Source organism: Cupressus sempervirens, chromosome 3 (assembly GCF_028749045.1).
Source record: "Cupressus sempervirens isolate cs-2001-9-10 chromosome 3, ASM2874904v1, whole genome shotgun sequence".
Lineage (NCBI taxonomy): Eukaryota > Viridiplantae > Streptophyta > Pinopsida > Cupressales > Cupressaceae > Cupressus > Cupressus sempervirens.
The window spans coordinates 470,801,416-470,823,363 of NC_143120.1; the positions used below are offsets into that span (position 1 = coordinate 470,801,416).

Consider the following 21,948-nt stretch of genomic DNA (forward strand, 5'->3'; position numbering starts at 1 on the left):
AGTGCATACCTACCTCAAGGCACTCCTACATTGGGGGCACCCCAACCATCACCTATCAATTCAGAATGGGAGCAAATGAAGACAACTTTGAAAGCCATCCAAGAAGGGAATGATCCAAAGACATTCAAGTTTGAGAATGTGTGTCCTTACCCATTTGACAGAGCCATTACCATGACACCGTTTCCCAAACACTTTGAGGTACCCAAATTTGACAAATTCAAAGGAAAAGGAGACCCTGTCACACATATCAAAGAATTTTACATGCACTGCCAAGATGTGACATACAATGATGTCTTCCTCTTGTGCCTTTTTCCAAAAAGCTTGGCTGGACCAACTCTTGAATGGTTTTATAGAATCCCCTATGGCACAATTAAAAACTTTGCTGAATTATCTGAGGCATTCGTAGCCCAATATGCCCATCTTGTTGAAACAGAGCTATCAATAGTTGACCTTGTCCACACTAAGCAAAAAGGTGGAGAAAACCTTGCTAAATACCTGCAAAGATGGCAAACTCTTACCACCCACATATCTTGCACCTTGCCAGAGTGCCATTTGGTGAAAATGTTTATTGATAATGCCCATCCTAGCTTGGCTCACCACATGACCATGAACTATTTGTAGACCTATAAAGATATCAAAGAGAAAGGAATGATCCTTGAACAAGGACTCATTAAAGATGGTGTGGTTAAGATTTACAAAGAGGCCAACCAAAATCAATCACATTCCAATGACAAGTCTAGGTATTGGAACAAAAACAAGCATGTTGCAATAGATGGAGTTACTAACACCAGACATGTGAATATTGTTGGTCCTTCTCAAAACTAGTCTAACCCACCATATCAACCAAACAACCAACAAGCTATCAACTACCAACAACGGAATAACCAAAGCTATCAAAACCACAATACAAGACCCAACTTTCAAGGGTCTAAAAATCAAGCTAATGCCATCAATGTAGCTGCAAGGCAAAAACCCAGATTCCAACCCACACCTAGAAACTATACACCCCTTGGTGAGCCATTGGATGTCATTTTTGAGAAATTGGCTAAGGAAAACCTCATCAAATTTTCTCCTACCCAGCAAATTGATCCAAGCCAATCCAAAGTTGCATGGTACAAGGACAATGAGTATTGCAAGTTCCATAGGGTAAACGGTCACACCACCCTCTGATGCATGAAACTGAAGGATTATGTGCAGGACCTCATTGATCGAAAAGAAATCACCATTGGTGCCCAAACCTCTCCCAATGCAGGCTTACAAATTTATCAAAATGCTTTTCCTCCACACAACAACCAAAATCCTGGAAAAGTACCTATCCAAAACAACACCAACAACCGCCAGCCAAACCAACAGCATGGGAAGAACGATGACCACACTTCATCCTATATAGACTATGGTAGCCTTATAGGTTGTATAATATAGAGAGCCTTCTGTCAATGTTATCAATATTCGAGGACCAGATAATGAGTGTGCAGTCACCACTCAAAGAGCACGATTTAACATCGCAAGCTCACCAGTTTTATCAGCACCGTCAGCTCCATCAAAAAGCTGGTACAATATCTTGGAACACCTTGGGAACATGCCAGCCGAAATCTCCATTTTAGACCTTCTCCACACTAGTCCTGTGTACAAAGACATCCTTGACAGTGCCCTCATAGAATCCTGTGTCCCTTCTGATATCAATGCAACTGATTTTCATAATCTTGTTGGACACCTTTCATCCTCATGTGCCCTATCTTTCAAACCCACCGACATACCCATGGTCGAGCCAGATCACACCCTTTCTCTTCGCATAGCCATCATGGTATCCAATTTTGCCGTGAAAAGAGTAATGATAGATAATGGATCAGCCTTGAATATTTGCACCCTAAAATTCATAAAAAAAAGTTGGGTATACTGAGGCAAATATGATCAGTGAAGTTATCACCATCAAAGCTTATGAAAACTTAGAAAGAACCACAGAAGGGACTATTTTGCTACCAATCAAGGTTGGGCCGATCATCTAAGAGATAGTTTGCCATGTTGTTGATCTAAACCTACCATTTAACATCCTCCTTGGTCACCCATGGATTCACACTATGAAGACCATTCCATCCAACTACCATCAGTGCATCAAATTTCTGCATCAGGGCATTGAGGTGACCATCCATGCCGATCCAGAACCCTTTGCTTACTGCAATGCGGTTGAAGCTTCATATACAAACCATTTCCCTGGAATAGACATCGGCATAGCCATCGCCAGCTCATCCCACACTTGTAATGATGTAGAAACCATCCTCGCTTTCACCCTATCTACCCTAAAGATCAACAACAAAGGCTGTGGAGAGTATAGTCTATCAGATGCATTTGTTGTAGGAGCAATCCCACTTGATCCACATACCCATGGATGATCGACATATCACAAAGCTAAGGAGATTCCACCTCCTCGATACAAACAGTTTGGCCCAACAACCTTTGTATCCTCAAAAACCCCTCTTCATGAGGAGCTCACTCTAGATATCAACAATTGGTTACATAAGGATGGACCTCCAAGAAATCAAGAATGCCTTGACCACTTCAGCCAGAAGTATCCCCAAGAACATAAGCTCATCACTGAAAAATGGAACTATCAAGGAGGTTGACTAGGACTAGAAGAAAGGGACATGCAATGTTCCATCGAAGCACATAAGTGGGAAACAAAGTTAGGTCTTGGCTTTGGCATACCCACAACTGGGGGCACCAATGAGAACGGTCACGCTTTTTCCAACATCCACCGTGACCTTGTCAAAATCAAAGACATTCCCGAGGAAGTTGAAAAGAGAGCCTACGACGATATCCCAGACCAAATCTTCCTAGGAGACTCTCTTCTCCGAGAACTATCCATCCATCTCATTGACCTACCACTCGCTCATCCACAACTCATAGATTGGGACCAACCAAGTGTCATACACATTGATGAGTTTGCATCAGAGGAAGTGCTTCTAAGATTCATGTGAGCTGAAACACCTCACAAGAAGACAAAGCCAGATTTTTCCTATATCTATAAGCTAGATCCCAAGGGGTATTTTGGAGAAAATCCCCAACCTAGTTTCGATACACCCAAGACTGGAACTAAGGTGAATCTAGGACTAGCTAAGACAACAAAGAGAACCCCTTAGCTAGAACATCCAGAACCACAAGCAGAACATGAGGATTTAGTATTGCCTCCTCAAGATAATCGACTAGAGGTGTCATCTATTCTAATAGAGGATACTAGAGAAGTCAACATCGGTTCTTCAGAGATCCCCAGACTTGTTCATATTGCTGCATCCCTATCACAAGACCAAGCTGATCTCCTCTTTGAGGTCTTAAGAGAGAACATTGGCCAATTTGCATGGTCATATCAGGACATGCCAGGGTTGGATCCAAAGCTTGTAGTTCACCATCTTGCAGTCGATCCAAAGATCAAGCCCGTCAAACAAAAGCTTAGAAAAATGCACCCCAAGGTGGCATTATTGGTCAAAGCTGAATTAGAAAGAATGTTAGCTGCTAAGGTTATCCAACCTATCGACTACTCAGAGTGGATCTCCAACATGGTCCCTGTCACTAAGCCTTCTGGTGACATCAGAATCTACACTGATTTTAGAGATCTAAACAAAGCTTGCCCAAAAGATGATTTTCCCTTACCCAACATAGATATGATTGTAGATCTTACAGCTGGACATGAAATTCTATCCCTTATGGATGGATTCTCTGGGTATAATCAGATCAAGATTGCAGAAGAGGATCAACATAAGACAACATTCACTACCCCTTGGGGAACCTTTTGCTACACCATGATGCCCTTTGGCCTAAAGAATGCTGGGGCTACCTATCAAAGAGCTATGACAGCCATTTTCCATGATCTTATCCATAGCATTTTGTAGGATTATGTGGACGATATCCTAGTCAAATCTCACACCTTCATGGATCATCTCACTGACCTAGAGAAAGTCTTTGATAGGTTAGCCCAATATCATCTCATGCTAAATCCCAAGAAGTGTGTCTTTGGGGTCACATCTGGCAAGCTTCTAGGATTCATAGTTTCTAAACGAGGTATAGAGATTGACCCAAAAAGGTCAAGGCTATCTTAGACATGCCTCCTCCCTAGACACTACGACAGCTTCACTCTCTTCAGGGAAAGCTTCAATCTTTCGGCGCTTCATCTCCCAGCTTGCAGATAAGTGTACACCATTTTCACATTTACTAAAGAAGGATGAGAACTTCAAGTGGGATCCTTTATGTCAGCGTAGCTTCGATCAGCTCAAGCAGTATCTCACCAATCCCCCTATCTTGGTTCCACCAGTTCTTGGTCATCCCTTGATCTTGTACATATCAGCAACACCTACTGCTCTAGGGGCACTTCTAGCATAGCTTGATGATTATAGAAGAGAAAGAGCCATCTACTATATTAGTAGAACCCTAGTTGGTTATGAACTCAATTACACTCCTATGGAAAAAGCCTGTTTGGCAGTTGTTTTCTCAACTCAAAAGCTTTGCCACTACATGCTAAGTCATACCATCCAACTAGTATCAAAAATTGATCCTCTCAAGTATATGCTCTTTAGAATAGCACTCACAGGTTGGCTAGCAAAATGGGTTATGCTACAAAGTGAGTTTGACATCCAGTATGTGGATAGAAAGGCAATCAAAGGGCAAGCTATAGCAGATCACCTAGCTGATGCACCTCTAGTAGATGCATATCCTTTGCTCACCGAATTTCCAGATGAGCATATCTACCTAATTGAAGAACAATCCCCATGGAAGCTTTATTTTGATGGCTCATACACCTCTCATGGATCAGGGGTAGGAATATTCTTGGTTACACCTTAAGGAGATTACATTTCAAAAGCCTTCAAGCTACAATTCCCTAGCACCAACAATATAGCAGAATATGAAGCTCTTGTAGCAGGATTAAAGATAGTTGTAGAATGGAATATCACTGAGTTATAGATCTTTGGTGATTCTCAGCTCATCATCAAGCAAGTCCTAAATGAATATCAAACCAAAGATGAAAAGCTATTACCCTACAAAGAGCTAATTGATCAGTTGACCCAACATTTTACAAAGCTTCAGTTTACACAAGTCCCTCAAATGCAGAACAAGGCAGTAGACACCATGGCCACTATCGGCTCACTCTTGGAAATTCCCCAAGAAGCTACGTAGTATGAGTTTTTAGTCGAGCAGCTCCTCACACCCGCTTATGCGAATGAGGATTCAAACCGTGTTTGTATCTTGGTTGGTCCCCAATCCCCTTGGTACCATGAAATTCACGCTTACCTTAATGATGGTATCATATCCCCTCACCTCACACGTACCCAATGCCAGAACCTCATCCGAAAATCATCCCGCTATGTTATCATAGCCAATACCCTATATCATCGAGGTTATCACAATACTCTCTCTCGATGTTTAGATGAAAACGAGGCCGCAATGGCATTAAAAGAAGTACACGCCAAACTTTGCAGTGCCCACACGAGTGGTATTGTCCTAGCATGACAAATCCTTAGAGTAGGCTACTATTGGCCTACCATTGAAGAAGACTTCTGTGACTTTTTTAGAAAGTGTCTCCCATGTTAGCAACATGTAAATCTTGTGCATGCTCTAGCACAAGATCTACAGCCTATTGCACCACCTTGGCCTTTCGCTTGTTGGGGCCTTGATCTAGTTGGAACTATCACACCTCTCTCATCTGATGGACATAAATGGATAATAACAGCTACAGACTATTTCACTAAGTGGGTGGAAGCAGTCCCCCTAGTCTCAGCTACAGGAGGTCAGGTCTCCAAGTTCATCTTGTACCACATTGTTTGCCGCTTCGGCATCCCATCCACCATCTTCACTGACCACGGAGGTAACTTTGAAAATCTCAACATGGAAGAATTATGCACTTCCCTCTGCATCCATCACCACTTTTCCAGCCCATATTTCCCACAAGGTAACGGCCAGGTAGAGGCAACTAACAAAACCCTCCTCAAAATCCTAAAGAAAGTTGTCAATGATTTCGACCACCATTGGCACCTACAAATAAATTCGGCTCTATGGGCCTATTGAACCTCCTTTCGTACATCCACAGGAACAACTCCATACTCCCTAGTCTATGGTGCCAAAGCAGTATTACTTATAGAAGTTGAACTTCCCTCACTATGCATATCTTTGCGAGGGTAAATCTCAGATGAAGAATACAGAGTAGCTTGGCTCACCCAGCTAGATCTCTTAGACAAGAAGAGACAACAAGCCTATGACCATCTCACAGTCTACCAAACTCATCTCAAAAGGAATTTAAACAAGAAGGTGCTCCCACGACACTTTCAGCCAGGTGACATGGTCCTCAAAGAAAATATGAAAGTCTAAGCGGATCGAGAAAAGAAAGCCAAGTTTGAACCTACATGGCTTGGTCCCTATGTGGTTACCACCTCCTTTGGCTCTGGAGCCTATCAATTATCTACACTAGAAGGAGAACTCTTGAATGATCACACTAACATCATTCATCTGAAGAAGTTCTATGCTTGAAGATCCTTGGTATACCTAGCTTTTAAAAAATACAAAAAAATAGTAAAGAAAAATAAGCCTCCAATGGTGAAAACTTGGCAATTCAGGTGCCTTGGATAGGTACCTTGGCGAAAACCTGGTAATTCAGGCACCTTGTGTACTAAAGACTAATCCATTATCTATCACTATCCTATCCCTCCTTCATCCACCCACCATCGCCATAAAAACCCTGCTTTTTCCCTTGGTGTTCCAACCAAATATCCAAAATCTGATGAAGCCTGTAAATACCTCCTGTACAGCTTGTAAAATCTTGTACCTCAGCTTGTAAAATCTTGTACCAAAGCTTGTATTATACCTTGTAAATCTTGTACCATACCTTGTATATCCGAATCTTTTCCAAAGCTTGTACCATATTCCAACTTGTAAATAATCTTGTATCCTAGCTTGTATCCTATCACATGCACTCAAAGAACCCCATTTTCAGTTAAGCTTTTTACAAATCATCTAACTATCCACTTATCAACTATGGTAGGCATCCCATCCTTCACAAACATTTCCATCTCACAAAAAACCAAAACATGAACAAACTTGTACATTTGTAACATATCTTGGTCTGTTAGCTTGTACATCCTTTTTAGCTTAGTACCATTGTATCTATCCAGCTTTCATGTTAGTTCGTCCTTGATCAACATCTTGCACACATTGCACACCTTGGTTAGCTATTCCAATGCATCCTTTAGCTAGATTTCCTATCACCAAAGTGTTATCCTTTTTAGTTTAGCTTGCCAGACGCATCACTCATCCAAATCCACCAGCTTAGGTGCTCTCTGATAGGTCCTTGCAGGATATAGCTTTCCTCATGTCTGATCTTGGTCCGTTAGTACCTCATCCTACCCATCTCATTGGCAAACGGTTCTCTTTTGGATTTTCACTTTCTTTTGATTTGGGGATCTTCCCTTTTGGGTCTTGAAAATATCTTTTCCAAGCAATCTCCTTGTTCCCTCCTCAAGGTTGCCACGATCTTCCATATCATGGTATGCTGCGAATGGGGCAATTAGAGCGTAAGGTCTTGATCATGTCTTTTGCTTGTTTTCTTTTTCTGCTTGTGGGTTACCTAGTGTCATTTCCACACTGCTTCCTCTGGGATTCATGTGTGATACTGGGGCAATCCTTGCATGTTTGTTTCGAGTTAGTTCATCAATCTTCTGGACGATTGGTGAAAAGGCCTTGATGTTCTTGGTAACCTTGGCAATTAACTAACAGTCCTATAGCAAATCTAGTGCTCAACTACATGGTGGTACTTCTCTTTGAAGAATCCCCCCACTCAAAAAGCTTCAATGGATTCCCTTCATCTCCATTATCCTCCATCCATATCCTACATCTGTCGCTCCTACCCTAACTTATGCATCAGTATCTCTTTGAATCACTCCTCACACTTAACTTTAGGGATCCACAATCCTATTCTTAGGGATCCACCAATCAAATCAAACCACCAAGCCTCATCTTTCGAGATCCACAATCCTAGTCCTAGGGATCTCTGAAACCCATCTTCCGCCAATCTGACTCTTTGAAATCCTGTTGCATCAGCTTTATCATTCCATCATCCATCTCCCTACCATGGATTCCTTTTATAGCGCTCCACTCCTCCATCCTCCCCCCCCAATCCTGGAAAGTCTTAAGCTTTCTTTACTTTTGTGCCTCTGATTTCCCTTTATCATTCTCCCATAGTGAGAGTTTGAGCTAATTCAGCCCCTTCTCTTCGCCAACCTGCATCTCAGCTCATCTCAATTTCTTGTACTTTTCAAGAAGTCGTCCAGCCTCATTTCTCTCCCTGCCACCTTCTTGAGGGGGCATCATCTAAGTCTAGTCTCTCCTCTTCTTCTCTAAGACTGGGGCAACCTCATTGCTAAAACATCTTCCTCGTGTCGTCTTCATTCGAACTTCTTTGAAATAGTGTTGTCTCAACACTATGTCAAAGAGGGGCAAAATGTAAACACCTAAATTTGATTACACCGCTTTAGTAATCCTATTTAGTTATCTCTAAAGGCATCATTAATTAAATTTTAATTTAATTAATCCTTTGCCATCCCTAGTTGATTAATTTAATTAATCATCTATAGTCCTAATTGATAAATCAAAAAACCTATTATTTATCAATTAAATCCTATTCTTCTATCTAATTCCAAAAATCCTCATTTATTAAATAAATCTATTTGATAAATAAAATTGTCAAATCTAAAAAACCCTAACTTATCCCTAATCCTCCATTTAGCCTAATCCACCCCATCCACCCATACTAACCTAGCTTAGCCACTAACTCACCCACCCTCATTAATGCCATCCACTTGCACATCTCTAACATCCTTAATCTAATCCTAAACCCAAGCCTAATCCACCCCCTAATGTTGTCACATTCCTTAAGCAAGTTTAAGACTTTCCTAATCCAAACCAAAGTCTCCCCTCAAAAATCCCAACCACCAAGTCATGAGTGCTCTTACAAACCATAAAAGACTCTTACAAGCCCACCCATGACTCTTACATCCATCTTCCACACTCTTCCCTCTTCCACACTCATTCCTCTTACATCTCTCTTACACACTCAACCCCACTCATCATGCCTTTAACCAACCCTTTACCCTACCCTCTCACACTCATCCTCCTTGTGACAAGTGTCACCTTCCCATTGGTGCTAAACAAGCACAATCCATGTGCTCCCCTTTGAGTGCATCTTAGCCCTCCTTAACCATCTCCCCATCCTTGCATCTAAGCCCTCCATCCCTCTACCCCTTGGCCTATAAATTGAATCCCATCCCAATCCATTTCAACAAAAATCTTTGAGCTAAAGTTACCATGCTATTTTGAGAACCAAAGTCATCAATCTTAACCTTATAATGCCAAATTGAGAGCTCACAAGGCTACCAATTTGCCATTACCCATCTCCACCATTGAAGCAATTGGGCAAGCAATTGAGCATACATCCACATCAAAGGACACATCTACAAAATCAAGGAAGCATGGAGTGTTTTCTCTTTTGAGGTTTGCATTTCTTGTTTGCTTTCTTTTTCTAAGCTTATATGTGAATTTAGTTTTAGTTTGTGAATATTTCTCTTATTGGTAATGTTCCTTGCACTCTAAGATCTAGTTCTATAATTATTACTTCCAACAATGTTAATCTATCTGGTACATTATCTGAAATGATGTCCTAAAATTCTATTAGTAATTTAATATCTCCTTAGGATAATGTTCATTTTTCATTCCTAAATTAGGCTTCTTCACAATTAGGGCATAACACATATTTTCTTTGTTTATACCATCCAATAATTTCCTTCCTTCAACTAAGAATATCCTCAATGCAATGTAGTTTTCATTCTTAGGATCTCCTATCAAACGTAACAATGCACACTTCATCCCATTGGCTACTATAGTATATCTATTTAATATACCATCATGTATAGCTTGGTTATCATACTGCCAAGGTCTACCTTTAAAAAAGATATGACAATATCTCATCGACATAATATTACAAAGAACTACATCATGATAAGATCTAATTTTAAATTTCACTACATATTGATAATTTTCTAGTACTTTAAGATCATCCCTTATCCACACAACTTGATATGGATTCAGATGCTTCATTCTTGGAAAATGCAACTTAGTATGGACTTTCTTCTTTATAATATGATTTTTCTTTGTTTAGATTTAAATAAGATCTTCCTCCTCTAGTAAATGTTCTACCTCTTTGAAATCTTCCACCTCTTCCTATTTTCCTATGTTCACGTGTCTCTTATTCAATTTCTCCATATCCTTTTGGGAGAATTGATAATCTTCCTCAATACATTCCATATTGACCAAACTAATCTCATCCTAAATAGATGTTCTCAAATTGGTATCTTGCAATTCTTTCAATCTCATCATCCATATGTCCAAAATTAATACCCAACCTATAATTTTCTTCATTATGATCCTTTACAAAAGATTTATTTTTCTTTAACTTCTAGACCTTTCTCAACAAACTAACTTGATAATCACTAGAAAAAGATTTACCCTTTGACTTATTCACTATCTCATCCCATGATTTGATCTTTTTATTTCCTCTTCCTTTTCAGTTAGTCTACAAATGTTCCCACTAAAATGATGCATAACAATTCAACTTCGTGCTAGAAATTTTTACTTTCTTATTTTCACTTGTGTTTTTACATTTGAAAGACTTTTCCATCTTAGTAATCCAATCAAGTAATTCATCTAAATCTAGGTTACCATCATTGTAGATAATAAGTTGAAATATGGTCTTGCATTAACTCTAGTAAGGACTCTTAGAAATATTTGACCCCCTTGTTCAAGTACAAGTTAAATATTACTTACAAAATCTTCTTGAATTTATTCATCACATACATTTTCAATAGGTTTTCCTCTTCTTTGGGTAGTTTCTACTACTTTAGTTTTATCCAAAAAATTCTTTAACATATGATCCATTATTGTTGGTTCCACATCTCTCCTTCCATGAACCATAATTATGCCACTTTCTAATTGTAGGTCGGATCTCAACTCTACCACATTAACCAAACTCAATTAAGTCCTTGAAACCTCAAATTCAAAACACAAGTTCATAAGGAACACAACCTTACCTTTGATATCACTTGACACAACCCCCAATTCTCAAGTGACCCAACCTTAGCTATGATACCACTTGATATAAGAGAGACGTCAATGAGATCACTCAAATCATGCAAAAAGAGTAAGCATAATGGAAACAATAAGTATATGGAGAGAACCAAACAAGATCAACATTTGTTCAAAGAAAATCATATATACAGAGATTCAATAATTAACCTTCTTACATGTCAAGCTTATACATGCTTGATTTCTTACAATCATCATTTAGAAACCTTAGATCTACTTCTAAAGAATAATAAATCAAAATATTAAGTAACTAATGTCTCAAAAGATACATCATATTACAATATATAAGTATCATGCCATGCAATTTATTTTCAAGATCTAGAACATTACCCAAGATGAGGAAACATGTTACAACTAAATAGGCCTGATCCTAAATCATAAGGAATAAGTTAACTAAATATTTTGAAATATTGTGGTTCCATATTCAGTCTTCACATGTTCCAATAACACTTCAAGATGCACCACTAAATATTCATACTCATAGATTTCCATTGCAAGATCAAAATCCACCAACCATTATGAAAATTGGCAAGAACATTATACTCAAAAGAGAAAATGAATCACAACTTGAGAAAAAATAATCCAAACAAGCTACACACCTAGGAATAGGAACTAGAATAGGTCTAGATCATACTCTAAACATTGTAAATGTTGACTTAGACAAACCAAGGTTTTTTGAAATGACCAACAAACTGGAAAAATTTGGCAAACTTGCAAAACTGGAAATAGAGTATTTTTGGTTGATACAAGATCTCTCTGAACCCAAGTTGCTCCTACATCAAACACTTAGGGTTAATAAGAGAGTGCATTCCTCACTTTTATGTCTAGAATCACATATGAATGAATAAGTTTCATAGAAGGGAATAGTGCTAGAAAAATGGCATCCAAATTTCTTCAATTGAAAGCCCCAACTGAAGTGGTGGTCTCAGACAAGCTCTCCACATATATGAAATATAAATGAAAGGATATTGACTTTGAGAAAATTTCCAGGAGTATTGATATGAACTCCATAAAATTTTAAACAAAAATTAGAAAACCCTACATTCTTCCCCAACATTGCAAAAGCTAAATTATTAGATAAGAGGGAACAATTAAAATGATCATGCATTTTAGGGTTTGGACACCCTATGTCACCATGAGAGTTTGTGAAGCTTACTACCTTATTAAAAAAAAGGATATTTATTACTTATTAATTTGTGGCCACAAAAAGCCTTACTGTGCTAGGAAAATAAGTCTGACGGTATTTTTGTTAATATTTATTTAAATATGTTATATACACTACTTAGAAAATATTATTTAAAAGTAAAGAGTATTATTTGTTTAAGTGGTTTATTTAGAATATTAACTAATATTAATTTAAGTATTTTATTAAAGTTTTATTTTTTGGTATTCTTTTAATTTATTTTTTATAGAAATAGTGCATCATCTACTATTTTACAAAATATTAAATTTAAAGATGCATGGATATAAAGGCATGGGTTATGACTTTCATAGGAGAGTTGAGTTTTGATAAGTGGTGTGGTTGCACAATGCATTTCTCCTAGAAATGTAGACACTCTAGTAAATTTTTTATTTCCCAAATCCCCTAGGTCTTTTTTGGAACTCCACCTGGAATCTGGGTCAAGCCCTAGTCCTTTAACTGAGAAACCTAGATGTCAAAATAGAGATTTTTTTGAGGAAAAGAGTGTTTTTTAGTGCTAAAGGGCACACTAGTGCACCTAGTGCATGTGCACCCATCTATGGTGTGTAGGTGTGCCATATACACAAGTTTTCACTTTACCCCTTTGGAGATGTGCACATACATAGGTGCAAATCCCATCTCCTTCTCTTGTTTGCACACATGCACCATGTGCACCTTGTCAAGGTGTGCAGGTGCGCTAGTGCACAACTGCACACCATTAAAGCATTAACTAGTCTAAATGCAAGATTAGGGTTTGCACATGTGCATCCCACAAGGTGTGTAGGTGTGCACCCTTAGTTTTGAAAGCTTGAGTAGATGGTTAAGCACAACTAACGCACCCTCAAGGTGTGCCAAAAATTTCATATCAGAGGTTAAAATGAGGGTTTTGAGTGTTTTTGTGATGTTTTAATGTTCTGGGTTAGATTTTTTAGTAATTAGGATTTGTTTAGGGTTTAATTTGCAGCTTTTCAAACTAATGTTTTCCTCTTTGTGCAGATAAAAAGGCATCCTTAACTTGTGAGGGCCATAACTTTTGACTTAGAATTCAAAATTCAAAACCGTTTACACCATTGGAAAGAAGAACTAAAAATCTAATTTCAATCTCTAAAAATATTAGCCTTCAGTGCCCCAATTTAAGAGACTGATGAAAGTTTCAACTTGAAATTTTGAGCAAAAGATCTCCAAAAAAGCAATAAAAAACACCTAGAAAAGCTTGTTAAAAAAAGATATGAAAAAGTTTCAAACATTTGATCATTTTGGATAATCTGAATCACTTGGTCTTTGACTAGGAAGGATCCGAGAGTTCAGATAGAAGAAGCAGGAGGAGTTCAAATCTATGAAAATGTTTGGCTATAAAGAGGGTATAAGTCATCAAAAAAGGGAAAATAAGTACACAAGAGTGCTCCCAGACCTTGTCTGAGAAAAACTTAGAAATCATTTTCAAAACTGATAACTTTGATTTTTTGGTGATTTGAGCACCTTGCACAAATTCCTTGAAGGTGTGTTGCTCCAAAGGTGTGCAAGGTGCGCTTCTCCAAAGGTGTGCCAAATTTTTTGAAGAAGTCAAAGGTGCACCGACAGTTAACTGTCAGTTCCAAATTTAGAGCTTTCCATGCACTGGAAACACATTTAGATGATAATTTAACTCCTAGAAACACCCAGAGAAGGTCGAGCTTCCATTTTTAGAGCTTCCAGTGACTCTCAAATCCTCTTATAACTTCCTTCTTCTTATCTACTTCTTCTTTCATTATTTTTAAGACATGTAAAGGCTAATGCACCTCTTAATTGATATAAACAAGGGTAGAGTCCTACTTAGCACCATTAAGAGAGTTAGTTTGTACATAATTAGATTTGTTTTATTAGTTTTAAGCATATATTTACATAAAAAGATCTCTCACTCTCAATACAAATTGAGGAGACGATTTCTTATAAATTTAGGAATGTAATAAGTATTCCATGTCATTATTTTGATGCAATAATATATGCTATTGGTGCTCTCATTCAAAGTGTAGTTATTCTTGCTTAAATGTGTTATATTTTGTGAATGTATGCTCATGGAGTGTAATGAAGCCAAGAGTTTTTCTGTATTATTTTGATTGAGTGATCTTTTAATTCTAGTGTTTACCACTTGTTTACAAACTCTACTGATATACTTAGTTGGAGAAGAGATCACCCTAATGCTCTTGCATAGCTTTTTGTCTCACATGTGCACACTTTCTGTGATATTCAATCTTATGAAAAGTGAAACATCTTATGGTTACTAAATTCCCATCAACGATTGCATCAGTGGAATTGAGGAAGCACTGCTCCTATTTTCATTGGTTTCCTACCAATCTTTTCAAAGGCTTAACTCATAGACATGTTGATTTTGTAGCTTATGTTTGTTAGGGATTTTCTTTTCAAGTTATTTGCTTAAACTTCTTGTTACCTTATCTTTTGCTATTTTCTTTTACAAACACATGGTTAATTTAGGAACTCATACAGTTGCATAGTTAAAATTTTATTAATTATAAACAAAAATTACAAAAAATATATTTCTTTTTGTGTGGTTACTTTTTTTAAAATAGCAAGCAAATTCAACATCTTATTTGAAATTGGTCAGAACCAAAAAAGGCCTCCTCATGAACACTCACATTTATCTTCTACTAAGTAGATTCCAGTAGGTCGCAAGATTTCTCGAAACCTTGGAGTTGATCCAAGATCATCTTTTCAAGAGAGGAGTTCAAAAGGGTTCCTGACGTTAAGCATCATGCAAAATGACATCTCAACAATAAGGAGAGGGAGATCATTGTTACATTTGGCATGTGCATGAGTTTGATGGAGGTGAGATTGATTTAGTTTTTGTATGGTAATATTGTGCATGGAGGGGTTACTTTTTCTCCTACACTTATTGGCTAGACTTAGAGTTATTTTTATAGTGGTTGGAGGGAATTTTTTTCTCTTAGTTTTAGTGGTCATTTAGAGTTAGATTTTTATATTTAAAGGCTTTTTGAAGTTCATTCCAAGATTTTTTTATCAAATGGGAAGCCTTTTGGGATAGTTATCTTAGTACTTTACTATCCATTGAGCTCATATTTGTCAAGGATTTGTTCTTGCATCCAAACCTTTCAATTTTTTCTTATTTTGGATAGATATGAGGTAGTTAGATGCAATTCCATATTAGTTTGGATGGCCAAATGTATGGAGATTGAGTTAAGAGGAGTTTTGCTGTAGTCAACTACATGTTTCTGGAAGTTTAACCCTTTTTTTTCTCATCTATCTAGCCATTCTTCTTTCTTTCCTATTTATTGTACTTTTTACCTCATAATTGGGGGTTCAAACTCTTTTCCATTATTTTGCATATTGTAAATTTTGGTAGGATGATTTGGACATATAGATTTGTACTAGATTTCTTGGTTATTCATATACAAATTTATTGATTTCTTCTCCATTATTTTCCTGTGTCTAGATTTTATTGTGAGTGATTTGATTAAAATAGTGTATTTCTAGCTTTGTCTAATCAGTATGAACTTTTTAGGTTTTATGCAAAATTTGATATCCCATGGTGCAAATATGTAGTCGTGTCTTACATTATGATGATTAAATATGAGAAAACATTAGTATTTTCCTATTGAAATATTCAAATACTAGGACCTTTCATAAGAGTTGAAACTTTGCAGCATTTTTCTAATTGAGTTGTGAGTTCAAGTGGTGTTCTTTTTTTAAGTAACTCTGTGAGGTTTATAAGCTACAAGTTTGAGAATTAATTTGGTGTATCACTAAATAGTTTTATAGTTTCATTTCACACACACATTCTTCTATCCATTTTCCTATCTTGTTTCACTATAGGTGAGTAACATAAGGAACCATCCTTTTAATCTTAGAGATTCACTCCCCCCTTAGGATTACCCGCATCGTAAGAGTGTTTACATGTTCTAACATGATAGATATATATCACATCTTGATATAGGAGTAATCTTGTTTGATATATGAGCTACATGTCTAAGAATTAATTTGGTGCATTACTAAATAGTTTTAGATTTCCATTTCACATGCACATTCTTCTATCCCTTTTCCTATCCAGTTTCACTATATGAGAGTACAATAAGGAACCAACCTTTTAATCTTAGATATTCACCCTCCCCTTAGGATTACCCACATCCTAAGAGTGTTTCCATGTTCTACCATGATAGATAGATACCACATCTTGATATAGGAGGGATCTTGATTGACAACACTAATAACTATGGACCTCCCATATTTGGACAAAGACCTCCAACACCTAGAAGTTTTATAAATCCACAATTTCCTTCATGTTCCATATATTATGTTGTTTGCAATAGATTTGTTACTTCTTATAGAGATTTTTTTTAAAATGGTCATGATGAATTAAACCATAGAATATGGTGTCGTCCTCAATTATGGGAAGTGGTGAGAATTTTAAAATTAAAAAGTTACATTTTTCAAGTACACAAATATCTTTTATCATTACCAATATGCTTCAAATCATCCAAATTCTACATTTGATGAAAAAGAAGTTTTGTTTTCATGGTTGTGAGGAATTAAGCATGGTATATGATGCTCTCCTAACTTATAGAAAGTGACAAAAAATGCTAAACTTAGAAAATGACCTTATCTTGATTCCTACACACCGATTCCCAAATGATTCAAATCATCCCAAGCCTATATTTGACATACATACAAGACTTTCTACAACCAACAAAAATTGTGTTTTATGTGGAATTTTAATGTGCCAAACAAGTAATCACTTGATCATAAAATTGATCAAAGTCAACATGGAGGCAAAATGTAAGGGGTGCATCCTACCACTTTTCTTCTGAATTTTGGAGTCACTTTGACTCTTTATTCCTAAATAATATATTGGTAGTCTATTTATATGATTGACTTCCCATCCATGATGCATTTTGTTTAAATTTGGGTACATATTCCCCAGTAGTCCAGAGCCAGTCTTTATATATATTTTGTTTTAAATCTTAAATTAAAATTACAAGTGTATCACCTAAACTTGTTTTGAAATACAAATCTAGCATTGAACAATAAATTGAAAATTCAACTTTTATTTGGGCCCAAGTTGATGTACCTTTGACTAGCTATTACACATGGATTTGAATGTGAAATCTTTATATTTTCACACAAGAATAATATATAAGTGACAAAGGCCTAGTTAATTTAGAAATCATAAGACTTTTTTGATATTACTCATAACATCTTTTTAAAATGAATGTTTGATCTTAAAAAATACACATTTGCATATGAATTCATAAAAATAAATTTATTCATATACACACAACTTTATTTATCTACAAATTTATTCCAAAACATTAAATTCTTTATTTACCTACAAACTTGTTCCAAAACACTAAATTTATCTATTAACTTGACTAAAACATATAAAAAATTATTTTTCTAATACAAACATAGTGCTCTTTAACAGCACCCATCCTATCCAAATTATTGAAGCCTGAAACTATGACTTACAAGATTGAAAATTTTAGAATATAGAACAATTATTTTGTAACTATTTAGTCATTTATTATTAAAACAAATCACAAAACACAGAATAGAGTAAAATATGTCACTATTCCAAAGACCACATAAGCATATTCTTCTTTGATCAGTTGACACTCTAAACAAAGACTTAGACTATATTCCAAAGATCACACAGACGTGAGGTGCTATTCTAAACAGCTATATCATATGATTGGACAAGAAAAGTTATTACGTGGGTATACTGTAATACATGCAACCAACTTTTTATGTGCTGAACGTATTGTTTTAGTGTAAATTACATTATATATAAATGAAATTGGATTTTTATATATGGTTTATGTTGATAGTTTCTATATTGATATTTAGATTATATTTTTTTGATCTATGGGAAGAAGGCAACTATATTTATGCACTTCTCCAATCTGAACATAATAGATCGTAAAGTATAATCTTAATTATTGATGTAAAAAAAATCACACAATATAACATATAAATATATACAAAGTCAAAGATAACATCTAAATATAGTTATTCTTAGTATTCTTAAACTTTTTAATGATTGAAATGGAATCTTAAAATTACTTACTCTTTCATCCAGTCCATAGATCACCAAATACAATCTGAAATATTGATGAAAAAATTATCACACAAAATAACATTAATATATATGAAATACAAAATAATATCATAATAGAACATTGTATTCTTGAAATTTTTAATAATTAAAATAAAATCCCTAAATTGTGTATTCTTTGGTGACAATAGATGTAAAACATAATCTTAATTATTTTGCAAAAAATATTATACAAGATAACACAAGTATTAACAAAATACAAAAATTACCATAATAGAAGCATTGCTGGTGCTGTTGAATTTTCAATGGTTGAAATAGAATCTTGAAGAGAGAGAGCAGAGCCCATGAGATTTATATCTATGATTGTAATGGCTATGCTCTCTCTCTTCAGGAACCCATCTCTCCCAACTATTTATCCTTTGCAACAATCTGCAAGAACACTTTATTTTCAGAACTCATCATCACCATTAAACAAAATGAAGATTTATGTACACAATATAAACCCCCCCAATAAACATTTATTTTGGTCTGTCCGGCCAACAACAGAAATGCAAAGAGCTTTATAAAGTGGGATTGTTCTGATTAATGTACCAGCTGTGGTTTGTACTTAAACAACCAAATATTCATGACAGAAATGAGTTTAGCCATAGATTATTTCTTTCTGATCATAGTTTGTATTCCATTTTCATGGCTTATTTCTTTATATACTATTTAGAAACTGGTTTATGTAGATATAATTTTCTATTCCATTTTTAATTTAATCAGCCAAATAAGTTCTACAGAAGCATAAGAAGAAATGCCAACAATTGTGTTAGTTCAGTGTTCCTCATTTCTAAGTCTTTGTTCTTTGTTTATAATCTATTTATATATTATAGTTTTTAATAATAATATAGCTTCTAGTTAAAATTGTATCTAAATTTTAGAATCAATATTTTTAGTCATATTTTGTTATTGTTGGCGGAGTAATTTCTCCACCTACCCACCGTCAATAGAATAGACCACTCATTTTCCATGTGCAGTCGTCCAAGCACCGACCAACTAACTCAGCCATCCATCTTAGCTACCCTCATTAATATTGTAGCTAATTCTATGCCATGGTCAAGATAGCATTTACTATGTATTTTCTATAAATACAATGAACTAGGCTTGTGATCAGCAAAGTCCATTTTGGGTTTTTCATTGTGGATCATGAGTGGATAGAATGTTGAAGCATTGAAGCATTCTAAGGACTTGTAATAGATTTTTGGTTATGTATGAAGTGCTGTAGCACATTGTGATAACTCTTTGTATTTTACATACTGAATTGAATGCTTATGTTTTTAGGTGGTGTTTGTCTTTGATCCACTCTATCCACCTCCTTCAGTTATTTATCATTATTTCTTTTGACTCTTTATCATTCTTATAACACTATGAAGAGTTCTCAAAAATCTGCATACAATTGAAAAATAAATATTACTATTTACAATATGAATTGTAGAAATCTCTTTTAAGTAGTCTTTCTGATAATGTATCACTGAACGTAATTCTTCAACTTTAAGAAAAATATACAAATAAAATTAAAAAATATGTATGATACCATAATCAAATATATTTAAAATTTGTTCGATTTGTGTCAAAATCTTTAATAATAACATTTTCAGACTGCATTCATCTCAACTTTACTACAACAAATGTGTGGTAACATAACAAAAAAGAGTTAAACATCTTTCTCTGGTAGCATCTTGTTATTGTTTTGTCTCAAACTTACTATCAAAACTTTTTTGATTGAGTGGCGACTGCCATACACAATTTAAATGATTTAAGGATGGAATCAAAAAGAGAAATCATAGCAAGTGATCATAGATAATTAAAAAATACATGGGCAGGGTTTAATATAAATTCATACCTTGAACAAATTTTGATAGATCTGGAGCCGATTGTGTCTGTGATAAAAAAGTCCAATACAATTAAACTCAGAAACATCTTTAAATAAAATATATCTTGAAAAATAAAAATTTAATATTCTTACACGTAAATTTTTGAACCGATTGATTTTAAGTAGAGCTTAGATTTTAATACCCAAGCGCTACTTTATCTGTACTATTATCTATAATATAATTTTAGTACAGGGTACAAATATACAGATTTCTGACAGTAATAATTGAAATAAATCATAGAAATTTCACCTATTGCTTCTGCTTAGAACAGATCTTTAATCACCCAGCACATACTTAATTTCATAAAACATAAAACATATTGCCAATCAAACATATCACGAAAAAAATTGAACATACAAACTTGGTTTCCTCTGGAAATTCTCTGTACCATGCGTTTGAATAAACAATTCAATTATTGGATTCATTTGTTACCACAAGAAATATTTTTTTGTGTTGTGTTGATGATCAATTGAGCACAGCCATACAAGGCAAAAAGATCAGAGAAAAAGTGATGAACCCCACATCAATGATTAATGGTTCCACCTAAATTGATAGCCAAAAGTGGGAACGAGGGCCCCTTTAAATGCTCACTTATCCTTTGTGGGGCTCCATTTATTTGGTGGATAAGGTGTTGCACTTATGGGGGGATGTATATATTCAAAGGGGAGGGGAGGGTATGGTTGATTAAGGTTTTGGATTTGTTTCATGTAGATTTTATAATGGATTGATCATTCTTTTTTATTTCAAGTTGCTTGGTGATTTATTTGTTCACAGCACTTCGGTTGCAAGGAAATGATGTAAGACTATTATTGTATTTGCCGAAGGCAATATACTATTGCAATCAATTCTACTTAAGTTGTGATTAATTTTATTTATTTCAATCAGTTCTTTTTTAAATTTTTCTAATTATATATGCGAGATTTCTAATCTCTAAAATTCGTAAAATTATTTTACTTCAATTTTATTGGCTCATACTTTGGGGTCTTATAGAGCGGATTTCTAGGAAGCATACCCATATTATGAGGCGATATTTTTGGTAAGAATATATCAAACAAATTTTAATACATTTTCAAAATATTAATACTTTAAATGCTAACAATTGAATGATTAATTTTAAAAATTATAAATTGAATATAAGAATTTTTAACATCTCAAGATATTAAAATTATAATTAAACTATATTATTCATTATCATTACCAATGAATAATTATAATTATTAGGTTTAATGTACTACTCTATCTAATTAATCTATTATCTAATTAAACTATTATAACTTCATGGCAAATACAAGCCACTATGTGGCACTTGTTGGTTCTGAAACTATAGTATTCAATGCACTTTTATTAATTTGTTTGACCAATTAGAACACTTTATATTTATTGTATTTAAAATAATTCAGCACAATATATTTATTGATAATTTGAGTGGTTGTTTTGTGGTCGAGTAGGAGTGCAAATTTTTCCTTTATTTGTTTGTCCAATCAAAATAAATTATTATTCAATTACTTTTTGCAATTATAATGTTTTCATCTATATTATATTTGAAATGATTGATAAAAATTATCCTTGCCATCAAGGTTCAAATCTCATGGGGATGAGGTCCCCCGTTTGTGGCC

At 35.3% G+C, this 21,948-nt stretch overlaps 1 long non-coding RNA gene across 2 annotated transcripts in view; it reads right to left on the reverse strand.

Annotated features, from left to right (window-relative positions):
- LOC149567177 (uncharacterized) overlaps positions 1–20,837 on the reverse strand; it is a 35,041-nt gene extending 14,204 nt beyond the window's left edge. The window contains exons 1-4 of one of the 2 annotated variants that reach the window (XR_016361608.1): positions 20,690–20,837; positions 20,302–20,338; positions 18,686–18,845; positions 18,429–18,462 (exon numbers count right to left, since the gene is read on the reverse strand). This is a non-coding gene — a long non-coding RNA (uncharacterized LOC149567177). Of the gene's footprint in view, positions 1–18,142; positions 18,463–18,685; positions 18,846–20,301; positions 20,339–20,689 lie in introns of those variants that run through there. The other variant, XR_016361609.1, reaches the window with a different exon arrangement.
- Between the last annotated feature and the right edge of the window lie 1,111 nt (positions 20,838–21,948).